This window comes from Pinus tabuliformis, chromosome 7 (genome assembly GCF_031772625.1).
Source record: "Pinus tabuliformis cultivar Carrire ecotype Pingquan chromosome 7, CPIR1, whole genome shotgun sequence".
Lineage (NCBI taxonomy): Eukaryota > Viridiplantae > Streptophyta > Pinopsida > Pinales > Pinaceae > Pinus > Pinus tabuliformis.
Window position 1 is genome coordinate 1,796,536,035 of NC_142293.1, and position 17,294 is coordinate 1,796,553,328.

General features: G+C 36.0%; 2 pseudogenes; both read left to right on the forward strand.

Annotated features, from left to right (window-relative positions):
- Nucleotides 1-17,294, forward strand: part of LOC149255522 (sucrose-phosphate synthase-like) — a 110,242-nt pseudogene that overhangs the window by 31,147 nt on the left and 61,801 nt on the right.
- LOC149255523 (putative sucrose-phosphate synthase 1 pseudogene) lies at nt 2,921-3,807 on the forward strand (annotated as a pseudogene).

Genomic DNA, 17,294 nt, shown 5'->3' on the forward strand with positions numbered 1-17,294 from the left:
TGTGTTTCTTTAGTATGCAAATAGTCAACATATTAGATGTTGGAACTTGGAACTTAGATATATGCAAACTCAAGCTTTATTATATCTAGATCATATTTTTTCAAAACTAGACTTGGGTTTGTGATAGCTTAATATTCCCTGTTGAAAAGAGTCAACCTAGAACCATATTTTTTTTTTGATTGGGAATACCTTGTTATTCTCTGTGTATTTGTTGTTAATTATATATTTTTAAATACCTTCTTTTGAGTAGACCTAGAATACACTTGCATGCTCGAATTGGGGTGGGGGTGAGGTTGATTTTGTTAAAATTTGTGTGTGTGCATTCAATCTAGATTGTGCATTGGGCAAATTGAATAGGGACACTCGCAACAACCCTTCTAAACCTAGGTTTGATATGCACCTTGAAGTTGCCAACCTAGTTTTGATATGAATATTGAGTTTTCCAACCTTTGGTGCATGTTTCATGTACCTAGATGGTGAAAATATCAAACATTGAACTCATACATATTCAAAATCAAGCTATATAATAGCTGGGTTCAGTACTGATTGGAGCTAAACCTGTGCTTATATTATTTTGTGCTAGTTTAATCTTCCATTTTGATAAAGCCTAGAACTCAATTAATTTGATTTGATACATCTAGTTCTTCTAATCATTTTAGGATTTATCCATTAGGTTCTTCATTTAAGGGATCCATGCTAAACATTTTTAACAGTTTAGTGTCTCATACACTCTGGGATACTAGGCACCCTCATATCGTGCCAGTGTACTAGTAAACTTACCTTTACAATATCAAAATGTAGATTGCTTCCTTGAACATCCTCCTCCCCTTAAGCCAGGCTTTGTTTCTGGCGTCTTCACCATTACCATCCAACCTCAACACTTGCCTCTAATACCATCTTAAAAATCATAAATTCTATGAAGAAGTATGGAAATTTTCCCTAGCTAATTTCTTGGGAAAATTCATTGTTGTCAGGGGTGAAAGCTACATAAACAATGTGACCAATATAGTAGAAAATATTTTATTAGTCTCAAAGGCTATGTGAATTAAGACAAGATAGTTTTACGAATTTTCAACAAATAATAAACAAATATTTCAATGGGTCTATAGAGGGAAACCAAATGTCAATAGATTATGATAGTGTGAACATGCCCAGAAGCTAAAAAGTTAGCAAAAAAAGAAAACAAATAAATGATAAGAAAAGAGAAAGTCATAGGATCTAGGTAAGTAGGAGGAAGGAAAACCCTGGGAGTATGAGGACCTGGCTTAAGTAGTGGTGGAAGAGGGATACGAGTATATCCCTCTCTATCTGTGATTATCATGGGAGTGATGAAAACCTTGATAATTCCCTCTAGAGAATTCCCAAGCCTCATGGGAATTGGCTACACAATTCTTGGAGGAGATTTAATGTGAGCTGAACTTATCTCCTAATAATAAAGGTTGAGGGAACAATTTCATGTAAGTGAATGGAAACATAAAATGAAATCATTATATTTTGTAATTGTAGAAAAACAACACTTACGATGAGAAGAGGAGCTTATTTGAGGTTTGAATTTTTTATTTTATAGTTCTTTTGCAGTCATTTTTCTCTGATTTTTCTTTGTCCAATAGTCCATACTCAGAATAGAAGTGTTATATCTAAAAATCCTCAGAGAAAAATTTACTTTTCTTATTCTCCTGTTTGTGATTAATATGCTAGTTTGCATTGCTGGGTCTGAGGGGAGAATATGAAACTTAGCCGTGATTATGATACAGGTGGACAGGTAAATTTATTACAAAATCTTCCTATTTTTTGTATTTATCTTCACCTATTTCTACAATGTTGAATAGCTATAGCCAATTTTCTCACAAAAGCATTTAGAAAAGTAGGGGATCAAAGCATGATTACCTTATTTCACTAGGAGTATAATTGGATTACCATCAAGTGAAACATGTGTTTATTTCTCATGTAGGTGAGATATGTTGTAGAGTTTGCAAAATCGCTTGCAAAAATGCGAGAAGTTTATAGAGTGGACCTGCTAGCATGTCTAATATGTTCTCCTAAAGTGGATTATACTAACGGAGAGCCAACTAAAATGTTGACTTCTGATTAGGATGAAGGCATTCTAGAGAGTGGGGGGGGCATACAGACTTTGAATCCCTTGTGGACACAAAGAAACATGTATTCAGAAAGAATTATTATGGCCATACATTCTAGAGTTTGTAGATAAAACACTATTTCATATTCTTAATATTTCCAAAGCATTGGGAGATATGATTAGAGAAGGCATAGTTGTATGGCCTTATGTAATCCATGGCCACTATGTACATGCAGTGGTGTTGTTTTTCTTCTTTCTGGTACTTTGAATGTTCCAATGGTTTTGACAAGCCATTCTCTAGGCCGAAATAAACTAGAACAGTTATTGAAACATAGATTGAATTCCATGGAAGATATCAATGCAACATACAAGATCATGCGTAGTATTCAAACTGAAGGATTGTGCCTTGATTTTTCTGAGCTTCTGGTCAAAAGTACAAGGAAAAAAATTGAAGAACAATTTGGCATGCATGATGGTTTTGATTTGGGATTGAATAGAACAGTCAGACATTGTGAAAATAATGGTGTCCATTGTTATGGTTGTTACATGCTTCAAATGACAGTGAGTGCAAAGAATGACACTCCTATTGAAATTAAATTATTTTTTTTGTCAATTTGTTACTTGAGGATTTACTCATATTATATTTTGTAATTGTAGAAAAACAACACTTATCATGAGAAGAGGAGCTTATTTGAGGTTTGAATTCTTTCTTTTATAGTTCTTTTGCAGTCATCTTTCTCTGCTTCTTATTTGTCCAATATTCCATACTGACAATAGAAGTCTTAGATCTAAAAATCATAATCGAGAAACTTACTTTGCTAATTCTCCTATTTGTGATTAATATGCAGTATGCATACCTTGGTCTGAGGGGAGAATATGAAACTTGGTCGTGATTATGTTACAGGTGGACACGTAAATTTATTACAAAAGATTTCTATTTCTATATTTGTATTCATCTGTTTCTAAAATACTAAATAGTTTCAATCAATTTTCTCAGAAAATCATATAGAAAAGTAGGGGATCAAAGCATGGTTGACCTTATTTCAATAGGAGTATAATTGGATTACCACTAAGTGAAACATGTGTTTGTTTCTCATGCAGGTGAAATATGTTGTAGAGTTTGAAAAAGCAATTGCAAAAATTATAAGTGAAACATGTCTAATTTTTTCTCCTAAAGTGGATTCTACCAATGGAGAGCCAACTAAAATTTTGGCATCTGACTTCTGATCACGATGAAGACATTCTAAAGAGTAGAGGGGAATACATAGTTTGAATCCCTTGTGGATGCAAAGAAAAGTATATTCAGAAAGAATTATTACGGCCATACACTTAGGAGTTTCTAGATGGAACACTGGGTCATATTCTTAATATTTCCAAAGCATTGGGAGATTTGATTAGAGAAGGCATAGTTGTATGGCTTTATGTAATCCATGGCCACTATGTAGATGTAGGGTTGTTGTTTGCCTTCTTTCTGGTACTTTAGATGTTCTAATGGTTTTGACAGGTCATTCTCTAGGCCGAAATGAGCTAGAACAATTATTGAAACACAAATTTCATTCCAAGGAGGATATTAATGCAACATACAAGAACATGCATAGGATTCAAGCTGAATAATTGTGCCTTGATTGCGTTGAGCTTGTGGTCACAAGTACAAGGAAAAAATTGAAGAACAATGGGGCATGCATGATGCTTTTGATTTGGGATTGAATAGAAATCTCAGACATCGTTAAAATCGTGATTTCCATTGTTGTGATTGTTACATGACTCAAATGATAGCGAGTGAAAAGAATGACACTCCTATTGAAATTAAATTGATTTTTTTGTCAATTTGTTACTTGGGGATTTACCCATATGCTTATTTAACTGTGTACGCAGTGTATTTCATTATCAACTGTGGAAATCATATTTTTCCTTGATAATTATTCCATGCGTTCTTAGGTCAAAAAAGTACACGACATTTAGGTGGTGGGGTTTTTTTACATATATATGATTTGTTCTAGGTTATACCTCCTGCAATGGACTTCAGAAATGTTGTGGTGCAAGATTATAATTCAGGTAATGATTTAGATAATGACTCTATTCAATTGCCCAAGTCTCCTTTACAAGGTGAGGTAAGTAGCAAGGCAAGGTTTAATTCCTTTTCAACATTGAAGATTTCACATGCTAGAAAAATTATATCCCTCATTCCACATATGAGGGGCATAATAACAGTTTGTATTTTTAGATACCACATTTTTTGAAAATCCTTCAAATCCCATAATTTTGGCTCTTTCTTGACCTAATCCCAAGAAGAATATGGCCACTTCAATCAAGGCTTTTGGTGAATGTATCAAATTAAGGAAGCTGGAAAACTTGGTATGTATTTTCTTGGTTCCTAAATTTATCTTTTTCTTTAGAGGTATGTTTTGCGAATTTTCCCTTATTTGAGAAGTTGATAATTGATATTTTAGTGATCCATTTCAAAATTGTAGATGTTGATCATGGGAATTCGAGATTATATTGATCAAATGCGTACAACAAGTGTCATTGTGTTGACCATTGTCCTAAAGCTTATTAACAAATATGATTTATATGGAGAAGTGGTATAACATAAACATCACAAATAATCAGAGGTTATTGATATATATAATATTGTGGAAAAGACTAAGGTTTTATAAAATTTCATGTCAAATTGTAAAATAAACTATGAATTACTACACTTCTAATAGACAGACAATTTAAACTACAATTGGTGTGGGTGAAACAAAAAGAAGAAATAATCATGTCTGTGTAATTTTGAAATGGTGATGTTTGTGTGTGCAAGGTGTTTTCATCAATCCGATTGTGGTTGAAACCTTTTGTTTGACTCTCATTGAGGTAGCTTGACCAACCTCTGTTTTTTATGATTTTCTTCAAGATGTTTTTTTTCAAGAAGATAAAAATGTATCAAGTTTTGATGTTATGTCCATTCTAGTATTTTTGGAGTCTTTTTAATATAAGAATTCAATATATATATTAGTTTCTTTAATATAAAGACATACTCGAATTCTTGTCTTTGAAATGCTCCAGAACTAAACAAAATGGTAATACTATCAAAACTTGAAAAATACATATCTTCTATATTTAAAAGAATATCATTTATTTTTCATTTAGTGGCATGATATATGAAAGGCTGCATCGATGACTGGTATGAGTACTGTTGCAAATTTCACTTTTATATATGTGTATGTATTTATGTATATGGATGCATATATATGTATCCAGAAAAGAACACTCTTTGCATCAAAGTACAATTTTTTATCTGTTTAGTTATGGAGCATTTCAGAGAGAAGCATTCAGCTACAAAATAGTGAAATACATTCCCATTTTCAAGGCATTATTTCATCATAAGGAATCAATAAAATGTCTCGGTTTGGTAGTGTTTTTGAGGTTATGTTCTCCAAATTTCACAAATAACTTCAGAAGAACCCTTCCATAATTTCATACTAGTAATTTGATCTAAATAATTTTTGGTTGTGTAAAAAGAGTAACACATGTCATGCTTCCAATTTGTTCTAATGTGGGCAGCGGCACATGGATTACCTATGGTTTCCACAAATAATGGAGTACTTGTAGACATTCAAAGAGTATATTGAAAATTCTTGTATCAAATATAGAAGTTTGATTGGATCTTCCATGTGATTGGTCACTTAGATTGGTTTATTGTTGTGCATATGTTGAACATTGGTATCTTAGTATATCTCCATAATAACAAGGAAATTGCAAATTCTTTGTACAAAATAGTAGCTGATAAGAACCTATGGGATGAATTGGGATGAATGCAGGAAAAGTGGTCTACAGAAAATTCATCTCTATTCTTGGCGACAACATTGCAAAATATATTTTTCAAGAATCTCCCAGTGTAGAATGAGACACCCGCAATGGCAAAGTTGAAATGACCAAAATGAAAATATAGACTCCAAATCAAATAGTGGTTCATTCAAGGCTTCCCTAATACATCTCTTCATATCTCATTAGATGTTGATCGGCCTTCTCGCTCTAGTTCACTTAATAGCCCCTTTGATCTTGATAAACTTCTCAAAAAATGAAGAGAACATGAGAGATATTTCTGAACACATTAGCATCATCTTAGAGAAGATTTAAGGAAAATCAATCTAAATTGTGGAGACAAATGACGTGAATTCATAGGAAAAACAAAGTATAGATCATAATATTAGCTTAGTTTCTTCAAGGAAACTACTTCTTAAGAAAAGAACGTGTCTATTTGTGATTGCATTGGATTGGTATTATGCTTTTGGAGAAACCCTTTTTAGTAGATAAGCTATTATCATCTAACATATTATGAATGCATTTCATTCCGCTGGAAACGTTTCATCTCCTAGATTCATTTTGTCTACTATATTAACAATTTTAGAAACAATTTATATGCTTCATTCTATTGGAATAAAAGTGTCTGCATTTGATGCTCTAATTTGCAGCAGTGGGAGTCAACTTTTATATACAACTGGTGGAAATCCATATTCACCCATATATCTAGATCCAAATTATGATTCTCATATTGATTAATGCTGGGGTACAGAAGGATTGAGGAAAACCATGTAAAATTTGAGAGGTCCAGAGAATTCACAGTTCCTAGTGGAAGATATTGAAGCATCTAACTTCCATTGCTTGGCTTATCAATTCAAGAACATATCCACTATAATTTTCAATTCTAGATGTCATTTTCAGTGATTGGTGCATGTTCTACGAGTGGGATTCAACATCCTAAAAATCCAGAAAAACATTGGTTGTTGATTTAGGTACTTCTTTACTGGTTCCAATTTAATGACATTAATATCCTATTGTAAACAATTATAATGGAGTACATGAACTATATTTATTTATGCTAGATATTAGGAATCCATGGAAACTATTATTATGATAACAACGTGATTTAGGAATATCATTAAATGTTAAATAGTCTTGTTAGCTTGTTAACATTTTACTTGGGTATTGTTTTGCCAACCTCCCAAAGTAGATGAGTTGAGGTGGCAACTAAGAATGAGAGGTTTGAGATGCCATGTGGTTTACACTCAAAATTTTTCTTGGCTACATGTGTTTCCTCTTCATGCTTTGATATCTCAAGCTTTAAGGTGACAAAATTGAAGACAACTCTTTTGCCTCTAAATTTAATTTGATAATTTTAGTCTTTAATTTGATGATTTTGGCCATATTACTAAGCCTTCACCAAAATTTTCCACAATAACATATTGTATTATTAAAATAGTGAAAATTGTTGCATCACTCAAAATAATCATATAATGACTCATCAAACAATCCTGCATACAAGCTTGGTGGCACAATGACAAACGCTACAAATATCAAATTCAAAGCCTTTTTGTTATGTGAATAGATGAAATGTAGGTAATAAACCCAAAAGAAACAACAAAGTTCTGACTTCGTTTCAAAATATATTCTTCTTGTCACATTCCTTCATGTAATGCAACATAAAGTTCTTATCCATTATATTACCTTCGCTATTTATTAGCTAGGCCAAGCTCTCCAAAACCATGTATATTTTTTGTGACTATGGGTGTGATCTAGTTGCTTCAGCAAATGCATGGACCCTCTTATTGATCTCAATCCAACTCCAACTTGAATTTTTTTTAACCCCATGTGGTTTAATATTGTCCTCACTTTGACTACATCAACCCATCTTCAAACTGCAACATATAGGTTTCAGACCAATACATAGTTTCTTGCATTTTTGGAGCCTAACTTAAAACTCCATTCTGAAGCCCATTCTCCTAGCTCCACATTGCAATGATTTTTGTAGGCACCAAGTGAGACATTCCATATGGTAGAATTAGGTGCTATTGGCATCGTCCTTATAAAATTTCGATCCTTATAAAGATGTCGAGCACAACCAAGAATCTCAACCATGTTCCATCCTATGGGTAATGACATAATATTTACCAAAGCAATGGGATGATTTCCAACTCAATTCCACTAAGCCTGCATGACTACATGCATATAAAAGGAAAATAAAAGTGATATCATATGGTTTAACTCCCATTTGTTGCATTTGGTGGAAACAACAAAGGCATCCTCACCACAACCATGATTCCATACCGATCAATCACTGTGTTCCATGAAATGAATTTTTTTCAAACATATTGTCAAACATCTAGTGAGTTATATCTATGCTTCCACACTTGCAATATATGGATATGTCAGTAATATCTAGAGAAACATCCAACTCAATTCCATTTTTGAGAATAAAATCATGATTAGACTTACCATGTTGAAGGGTTGCTAGATACACACATCCATGGCGAACACCCAAGTTGATCACTTGGTTAGGTTTCATATCTGTTAATTTAAACTAATTAAAAAAATTTAATGCCTCACTAGCATGTCCATTCTACATGTATGATGAGATCATCTTGCTCATTGAGATAATATCCCTTTAGGAATTTTTTCAAGAATTGGTATGCATCTGCATAGTTTCCACACTTTGCATACATTTCAAGAACAAAGACATCAAACTCAAATCCAATTTTGACAAAATGGGCTTAGATCTTCTCCCTTTCTCTTAGAATAGACAAGTTGACACATGCCTAAAGAACATAGGAAAACATGATTACATTTCATTGTACACACACTCCATACATTTGGTAACATGGAAAATTCTCATCGTCATAAAAACCACTTGCCACATGGCATTTAATTGTTTCATTCCAGAAGAAAACATTTCTAATACTAATGTTGTAAAAAAAATTACGCACATTCTCCATGCTAATGCACAAGGCATACATAATCACAAGCTTTGGCATAATGTTTTGATCAAGTTTAATTCTATTTATGTAGGCATAAATCCATTAATATTAGAGGAAAACCCCCAAGTGTGCAAACACTAGCAACACGTTGACCATGACAACAACATCATGGCTCACTCTTTCCAACCTCATGGCCTCATTGCCATCTTCACTCTAAGCATAAGCAACAATCATGGAACCTGATGAGATGACATCTCGTTCATGCCATTGGTCACACAATTGATGTGAAAACTCCAAATTCCCATATTTGGCATGTACTCACTAGTACAAAATGGTTAATTAGTTACTAAAAAAAAGACTAAAATTTGCATATAAACGACCATTTTTCAGTTGGTGACCAATAGTAGCTAATATACAGTATCTTATAACGCGACCAAATTTTATTCATTTTTTTCTTTAGACATTAATTAGTTGTCTCAATTTTATCATCTAGTAGTATATTTAGTCATAAGTTTGGTCATTGATTTAGTCATTATTTGCCGCAATTAATGACCAAATATACAACAAAATATTTTACTATATGATCACCTGTGAAAATCAATTAATAACCAAAGAAATATGACCAAAATGTTGGTCATGTTATAAGATACTGTAAATTGGCCACTAATAGTCATATATATGCAAATTTTAGTCATTGTTTGAAACCAATTAATGACCAAATAAATATGACTAAATTTTAGTCATGTTATAAGATACTATAAATTAGCTACTAATAGTCTTATATATGTAAAATTTGGTCGTCATTTATAATCACAAATTTATCATTTGCATTGTTCATTTATCTTTTTTTGGTAGTTTCTTATTCATTATATAAATGACTAATTTAGTAGTTTATATTCATTTCATTTACTTTCATTAATAATCATTATAAATGACTAATTTAGTCATATATTCATTTTATTTATGTTCATTATTAATCAACATAAACTAATAATTTAGTACTTTTCGATTGATTTTATGTGTTCATTATTGTGGTGAAGTAAAATTCTAAGTGCAGACACAAACAATTCCTCTAGCCTGAAAGCGGGTCTAGCCACAAACAAGACATTCTATGGAAGATCTCCTTAGGTTAGAACCAATTAATAGGGCCTACCTCTTAGTACGCTTATTCCATTCGATGATGGCCTTTCTTCCTTGCTCTAGCTATCTCTCGTTTCCTTCTTTGAGCACCTGAAACAAGTAAAAAATAGCAAACAACAACCGTGATAACAGACAAATTGTATTCAGCCTACTTAACAAGTCAAGAAACATTAAGCCATAAACATGTGAGATGATATATTATGTAGGAAATCAATTGATAGTTGCATATATATTAAATTAACAAGAGATTACAACTGTTGTCTTGACGTTTTTCTTTCTCCTCTGACAAATCTGGGTTCCCACACACTTCTGTTAGCATTCCATGATGGCCTCAACAATGGTAGTTTTAAGGCTCTTCCCTTTAGTCTTCACATTAAACCAAATTCACACTTCTCCATCACACACAACTAGAGAGATACAACTATGAATAACTTGTTGATTACTCAAAAATCAAAACTTCAACCAGAGCCTAATTAGAACTAGCTTGTGCTTAGGAAAAAGGGAGGTTTATATAGCATGGATGGAAGGGATATGGTTCGTATTCTCAAGGGAGAAGGTCTTATCTCTTGAGGTAGTTCCATCCTAATAGGGGAAAGGATCCCAAACTGACCTCCTTGACTCCATCCGGCCTAACCATTTACCAGAATTTTGTTATGAATCTTCTAGAGCTGGAAGCTTCAGTTCCTTATTTTAAAAAAATCCAAAAGAGGATCAGCATTACTGGAAAAATGTTCAGTCGCTCTGGTTGGTGGTAGGGACAGTTGTAATCCCTGCATATCAGCGTGAGGAGGACACTGGTCATTAGGATCGGTCTTGTAAATTGGGAAAAAACGAAATATTTATGGGAAATGATGCAAAAGGGAATTATTTTGTTCATGAAGAGGGACACAAAGGGAGTTTTTTCATGATGGGAAATCATGTAGGGTTTACTTTAGAGGTCATCCAGGATCATGGAATGGGGAGTACAGGGACAGTGACAAAATGGTGTGTAACAGATGCCCCCAAAAGCGTGAAGGCTAAACTAGAGTGAGGGGTGAAATGCTTTATGAATTAGTGCAGGGAACCAAAGTTTGTTGTCGGAAAACCTGCAAGAAAGTACAGATACATATACATAACTGAAAACTTTGTCAAATGATACATGAATCACAGTATGGACACATCCATCCATAGAATGATCATGTAAATGGATCCAGGCATGGGCGCAAACATCCGATAAAGAGGATCATAACAAAACCAAGGTATGGTCACAACCATCCAATAATGAGAAGGATCACATATGATAACTCATGGTATGGTCGTAGCCATCCATCTGAAAGAGACATGTATATCAACATTATCATGTCACATTTACTTGCGTGAAAAACATTTTACCCACTTGTGCCCTAATTTTTCCGGAGCAGATCACGGGAGATCTGGGAGGTAATTCACCGAGCCGTTAGTTGCAGTTAAGAGCCAAGCCCTTAAGCTCCACTTCTATACTATTTGTTCCTTTTTTTATCCATTTTTTGGATTTTTGAGGGAGTTTTTAGCAAAAAAAAAATTGCCCTCGGTTGGCACGATTTTCGGGCACGAAATTGCACTGGCTGGGGGTTGCTAAAACTACCAACCGTGTTGTCGGTGCAACTGTTTTTAAAATAGTCATGTTGGTGCCCTGGACAAAGAAAAAATCAAATTTTCTCTTAAATCCACGTTTGAATCCAAATTTCAGTTTGCCAAAATTGATTATTATCTTGAATACATGGCTTTTGCAGGAAAGAATCGTCGAAAAATGGTGGATTGCAAAGAAAATGAGCACGAAGATGTGGACACCCAAGCAATGGTTGATCCAAATTGCTTGGATTCCTTGAGGAACTGTGGGCTCCTCAAGTTCTTTCTCACACCAGGGATGCGGGCTCAACCTGAGCTACTTCGATACCTGATTAGTCTCGGGGACATAAATCGGAAATTTTTTATCATCGGGGACCAGGAGCTGGAGTTGGAGAATTCAGATATTTATTTCATCACAGGACTGTCCTGGAGAGGGGAACCAGTCAACCTATATGGGTCAAGGCCGATTGGGGCAAGAATATCCATGCTACTTACCGAAAATTGCCTAGAAGACCTCAAATAAAAAAGCGACAATATTGAGATTGCGACTGTGCGAGATCTTACACTGAGAGTGCTACTGTTGACCATCAACAGAGTGGTTGGGTCCCAAGCAGAGCATGAAACCAACAAGTCGAAGTTTCTGTATGCTATCGACTGTACATCACCGACAATCTTCAATTGGGAGGAAGCCATGAAGATCAACATGAAACACCAGCTATCAAAAGCTAAGGCAGGTAATCTAAAACAATTTTTCTTTGGATCTGTGCTAGTGACCTTCTTCTTGGAGCGGGTTCCACTGTTCCAATAACAGTTGACTGAGGTGGTTCTGTTGATGCCATGAGACCCACGAATGGTCCTTTGGAGTTGTTTGATTCCTAGAATAACTAGGGGCCTGCATATGTCCTATAAGCCTGCCTTTTTCTCATGTCTATGATGATAGCTGATTATAGTGAAGGATTGGCCTTACAACGGTACCGAATTCCATGAAGATACGAATATGCCACTTGCAGATGGGGAGGATTTTGATGATGAAGGTAAAAAATCAATGTTTAGTTTTTTAATTTTTGATTGTTTTTGATATATATGTGTTTATAACATTTTGTTTTATCAATGCAGATGTTGGACCAGAGCATCTTGTCGGGATGTCCCTGATAGCTAGGCGCGTCGCTCGCCAGTTTGATGTCACTCCTTATCAGGAAGGAGGCGACAATGAGGAGGAGATCACGAGGAACCTTGAGGGGTTGACTCATGGGATCCCAGAGTATGCCAGGGTGGGAGACATCCCATGCCAATGCCAAAGGCATACGGTGGGGGTATCTGAGTGGATCCGCTGATTGTTGACTCATGTAGCATGAGAAGTTACATGTTACCATTATCACCATGCTGATTAGTTCCTAGGTCCAACATTTACATTTTTGATGCCTGCATGCCACAGATATATGAGGCTTGTGGGCCACAAATGTTATTTGAACACACATATTATTTTTTGGGGTTTTGATGTATCAAACATTATCTCCATATATGTATGTTATATTTTCTTGCTTACTGTGGTACAAATGATTTGTTTTAGTTTTTCACATGTTTCGTAAATGTCTATCCAACACATAATTAGCTAATGCATATGTTAATGTATTCATGTGTCTGCGAATGTGATGATATGTAATGTAATCAAAATTTCTTTCCAGTAGATGATTACGTAGATATATTCTCAATATATAAGGTTTTCTGATGGAATATTTTCCATTGAGTTGAAGGACAACAAGCTTTGAAACTAGGTGGACAACCAATTCCCGAATGTCAAGAGCAATGGCTTCTCACAACAATTCGATAATTGCACTGTACTTAGCAGTGTTAGTAGTTGTACGACCAAAGAAAATACCTTAAAGATCAATTATCTCACCATGAGGGTCATAAATGGTCCATGTCGTGGAGGATAGATTCTGGGTACTGCGGCAAGCACCATCAGCGAAACCAATGTCAGGAGTCACAAACATCTGCAAAGCAGGGAGAAACATAGTAAGCAGGAAAGTTGTTTGAAAACTAACACACCAAACCACACTGCACAAAATTGAATGACACATTAATGTACACAAGTAACCATGCAAGATGACCTAAACATAGTAGTTTTTGAGATAAAACCCATTTTAGGTCTTGTCTAAAGGATTTCCTTCATAATCAATTAATTCATAGGCCCCTTTTTGCAACACACACTTAACAATGTAGGGCCCATGCCACATGGGTTCGAACTTGCCTACCCCTAGATTATCATTAGCTTGATCATATAGTAAAACCAAGTCACCCTCAGAAAATGCACGAGGGGAAACCAACTGATCAAAATGGGACTTGACTCGCTTCTTTTGTGCTTCGATGACCAAGGCAGCAAGGCGTTGAGTCTCATCCAGTAGTTATAAATACAAGAGGTGCTCTTCTTGATGTGTGGTTTCACGGAGAATTTTTACAGCTAGCTTGAGTGAAGGAATTTCGCACCCAATTGGTAATGTTGCTTCCAGACCGTATACTAGTTGGAATGGTGTGAAACCAGTTGCATCCTTGGTCGAGGTTTGGTAAGCCCACATAATTGAAAAGAGCATGTGATGCCAATTTGACCGATGCGTCCCAATAGTACGTTGAAGCATTGTAACCAAAACTTTGTTCATAACTTCAAATTGACCATTGGCCTGAGGGTAATACGGGGTTGAGCCACCGTGGCGTAAACCCAACATAGAGGTCAGCTCAGCCATCATGTAATCTCGGAAATGGGAGCATGGTCGGTGACAAAGGCTTGAGGTACGCCAAACCTGGAAATAACGTGATTGAATAGAAACTGAGCCTCTGTTTTATCATTTGCAGAGTATGTAGGCATCACTTTGGTCCATTTGGTGAAATAATCCACATCAATGTTAATATAACCATGCCCCCCGGTCGAACGAGGGTTACATGTCATATAGTCCATGCCCCATTTGGAAAAATAACCAACGGTAATGACGGAGTGTACGTGAGTGGGCTGTTTCAGGGAAAACTAGTGTCTTTTCGATCTGCTAGTCCCACTAAGATGGGTAGCTATCTTAGAAACAAACAATTCAAAGCGCTTCAAGATTTCCTTTATGTATGATAGATAAGAGAGAAGCAAAGAGGACCAACCTGTATCTTTTTCTTGGCTCCTTGCTTGTTTCCTCTCTCCCCTGATAGAGCTTTCCACTTTTCTCCTACTTGTCTAGCTTTGGAGAATGCCTGTAGAGGCAAAGCAACAAAACACTATCAAAGCATCTCGATCTATGATATCATAAACGATGTAGAATTAGAAATACATTAACCATACAATTGCATCTACAAATAACAAGATTCATAAATACACAATTATATGGAGGAAAACTCAAAGAACTTTATTGATAGTAGAAATAGAAGAGAGGATTACAACCCAGCTGTCTGATCCAGCATCATCCTCCCAGCATGAAAGCCCTCTTCACCTCATGAAAAGCAAGATCACCCAACAATACAATGTTTCTTCTCAGAGAGAAACCAACAACACTTCCTTACAAATTACAAAATTCCAGCCTCTAGATCTCTTAGATGAGGGATCCATTTATAGATATTTGCAGAGGGGTGAGTCAGCTTTTGGGTTTTTGATTAGTGTCATTTCACTTATAGTTCTTGGTTCCACTTGGAGATTTCATGATCTCTTACTCATCCCTGGGCGAATTCAGAGAGGCAAGTGTCATATGAGAAGTTTCTAGAAGATTCTCTTGGTTTCCACTTAGCAAATTGTCTCTGCCATTTGTCTACTCTCACCCATCGCACCCCGCATAAGGATCTTTCAGTATGAATCACACCTGGCTTGTGTAGTAGCCAGTATGCATCACACCCTAATCATCGAGCAGTCTGTATGGTCCAATTTTGGCCAGTTTTGAGTGGTTTTTTAGGTGGAACTTCTGGGAAATGATGTAATCAGTTGACCATGATCCTTTAGGGTGTGAAACAACACTTTTAGGGGTTTAAGAGCCCTTGATTTATCGACATATGTGATTGGGGTTGCAATACCCAAATATGTCTATAACAGTTGCCCCCTAAAGAATGAGATTGTAAATCTTCTGATGTCGGGTGAAATGCTTTATCATGAGGATCCGAGGTATTTGAACTGGAAGGTGACCTGTATAAAATAAAATACAATACATCATCTTCATATTATTTTCATGATCTAGCTGAGGCGGGCATTCCCATGCTCAGCTTTATAAATTCATTTTCATGTACATAGGACAGATAATCGTCCGTTGTTGCAGACTGGTGATTCTTGTAGAGCCATCATCCCTTAGCTTGGATGATCATCTGTGCAGCTACTGTGTACATTTGATGTCTTTATCTTCCTGAATATATCGTAGCCCAGATGGATGAAACTAGATCCGGGGTCTTCAAACTCGTTCAATCTTCACCCGATGTACAAGTCCATCCATGTGAAAAGATGTTCTGAAGTCAAACATGGAAAGACATCGCCTGATTACCAGCCAATGATGTAAGCTGTTAACAGGCGCGAGAGGAATCACCGATAATGATAATGACCCTCAAGGTACTACAGTACAATTCACGTGGTGTGAATATAGGATTTGATGTCGAAAACCATGTAAAATCTTTCGGTCGAAAGCCATTGATGTAAACCTATCGCCGGAAGTGATAAACTTGCCATTGAGGCATGCAAGCTTCAAAGTACTGAAAGGGTTGTTCCTAAGTCAACTTCTTGGATAATGAGCTGATGTTGACAAGAAGTGACTCGTCGTAGGAGGGCCTTAATGAATCCCACAGCTAGGACACTGAAGGAAGAAAATGATTTTCTGGAGGTGAAAACAATCTGATGATACAAGGTTCAGGAATGGTGGTCATGAAAAATGGAGGGTGAAGGTATTGCAGTGGATGAGGCATTAGCTAGGTGACGAATTCTCTGAATGACTTCTCTTGAACATATCGGCGACACTGAGATGGATTGGTAGCATTAACCCCAAAAATGGATGGTATGGAGGACCAATGGTGATGTGACCGGTGAACGGAATAACCCAACCCGACTCAATCATGGTGATGGAGTGAAAGTGTCATGTTCAAGAGCGAACTGCTAGCAATGAAGTTCTTCAAGTTTTCTTCCCTTTTTCCCCAGTCATTGCTGACTAGTACCTCTTTATTTTTTTCAAGCTTGAGGAGGATAACATATGCTTGTTCTATAATTTGCCCTTCGGGCAAACCTGTCACTATGTTTTAGCGAGCCTAGCGACAGTGAAACTCGCTCTTCTCCGGATGGACAAGTTTGTCGCTATTGTTTTAACGAGTTTAACAACAAAGATAACTCAGTCATTTTCATGTTTAGAGAGTTTGAAAATGGACGGAAAGGAAACTCTAGCAGTCCTTTTTCGTGGCATAATCCCTTTAGTTCGAAAAAGTATAAAATAATACGAAAGGGATGACTTTTCGATCGCTTTAGCGAGCTGAAAAAGACAAGCGCTCGATCTTTTTGTGGAATGATCCCTCAAGTTCAAAAAGATTAAAATGTAGAGGAGGGATGGCACTTCCCCTTACTTTAACGAGCTGGAAAGGCCAGTAGCTCGGCAATCTTTTCAAATTATATGAGTCTAAAAAGAGCTTAAAGGAGACTTGTTTTTTAGGAATGAGTGAGGTTTTCGGGTAGCAACTGGTTCCAGGTAAGTTTGGAACTTCTTAAACACAACGGTGTAAAGAGGGTGGCTAACATAATCACTCATCGCAGTTGTTCCTCA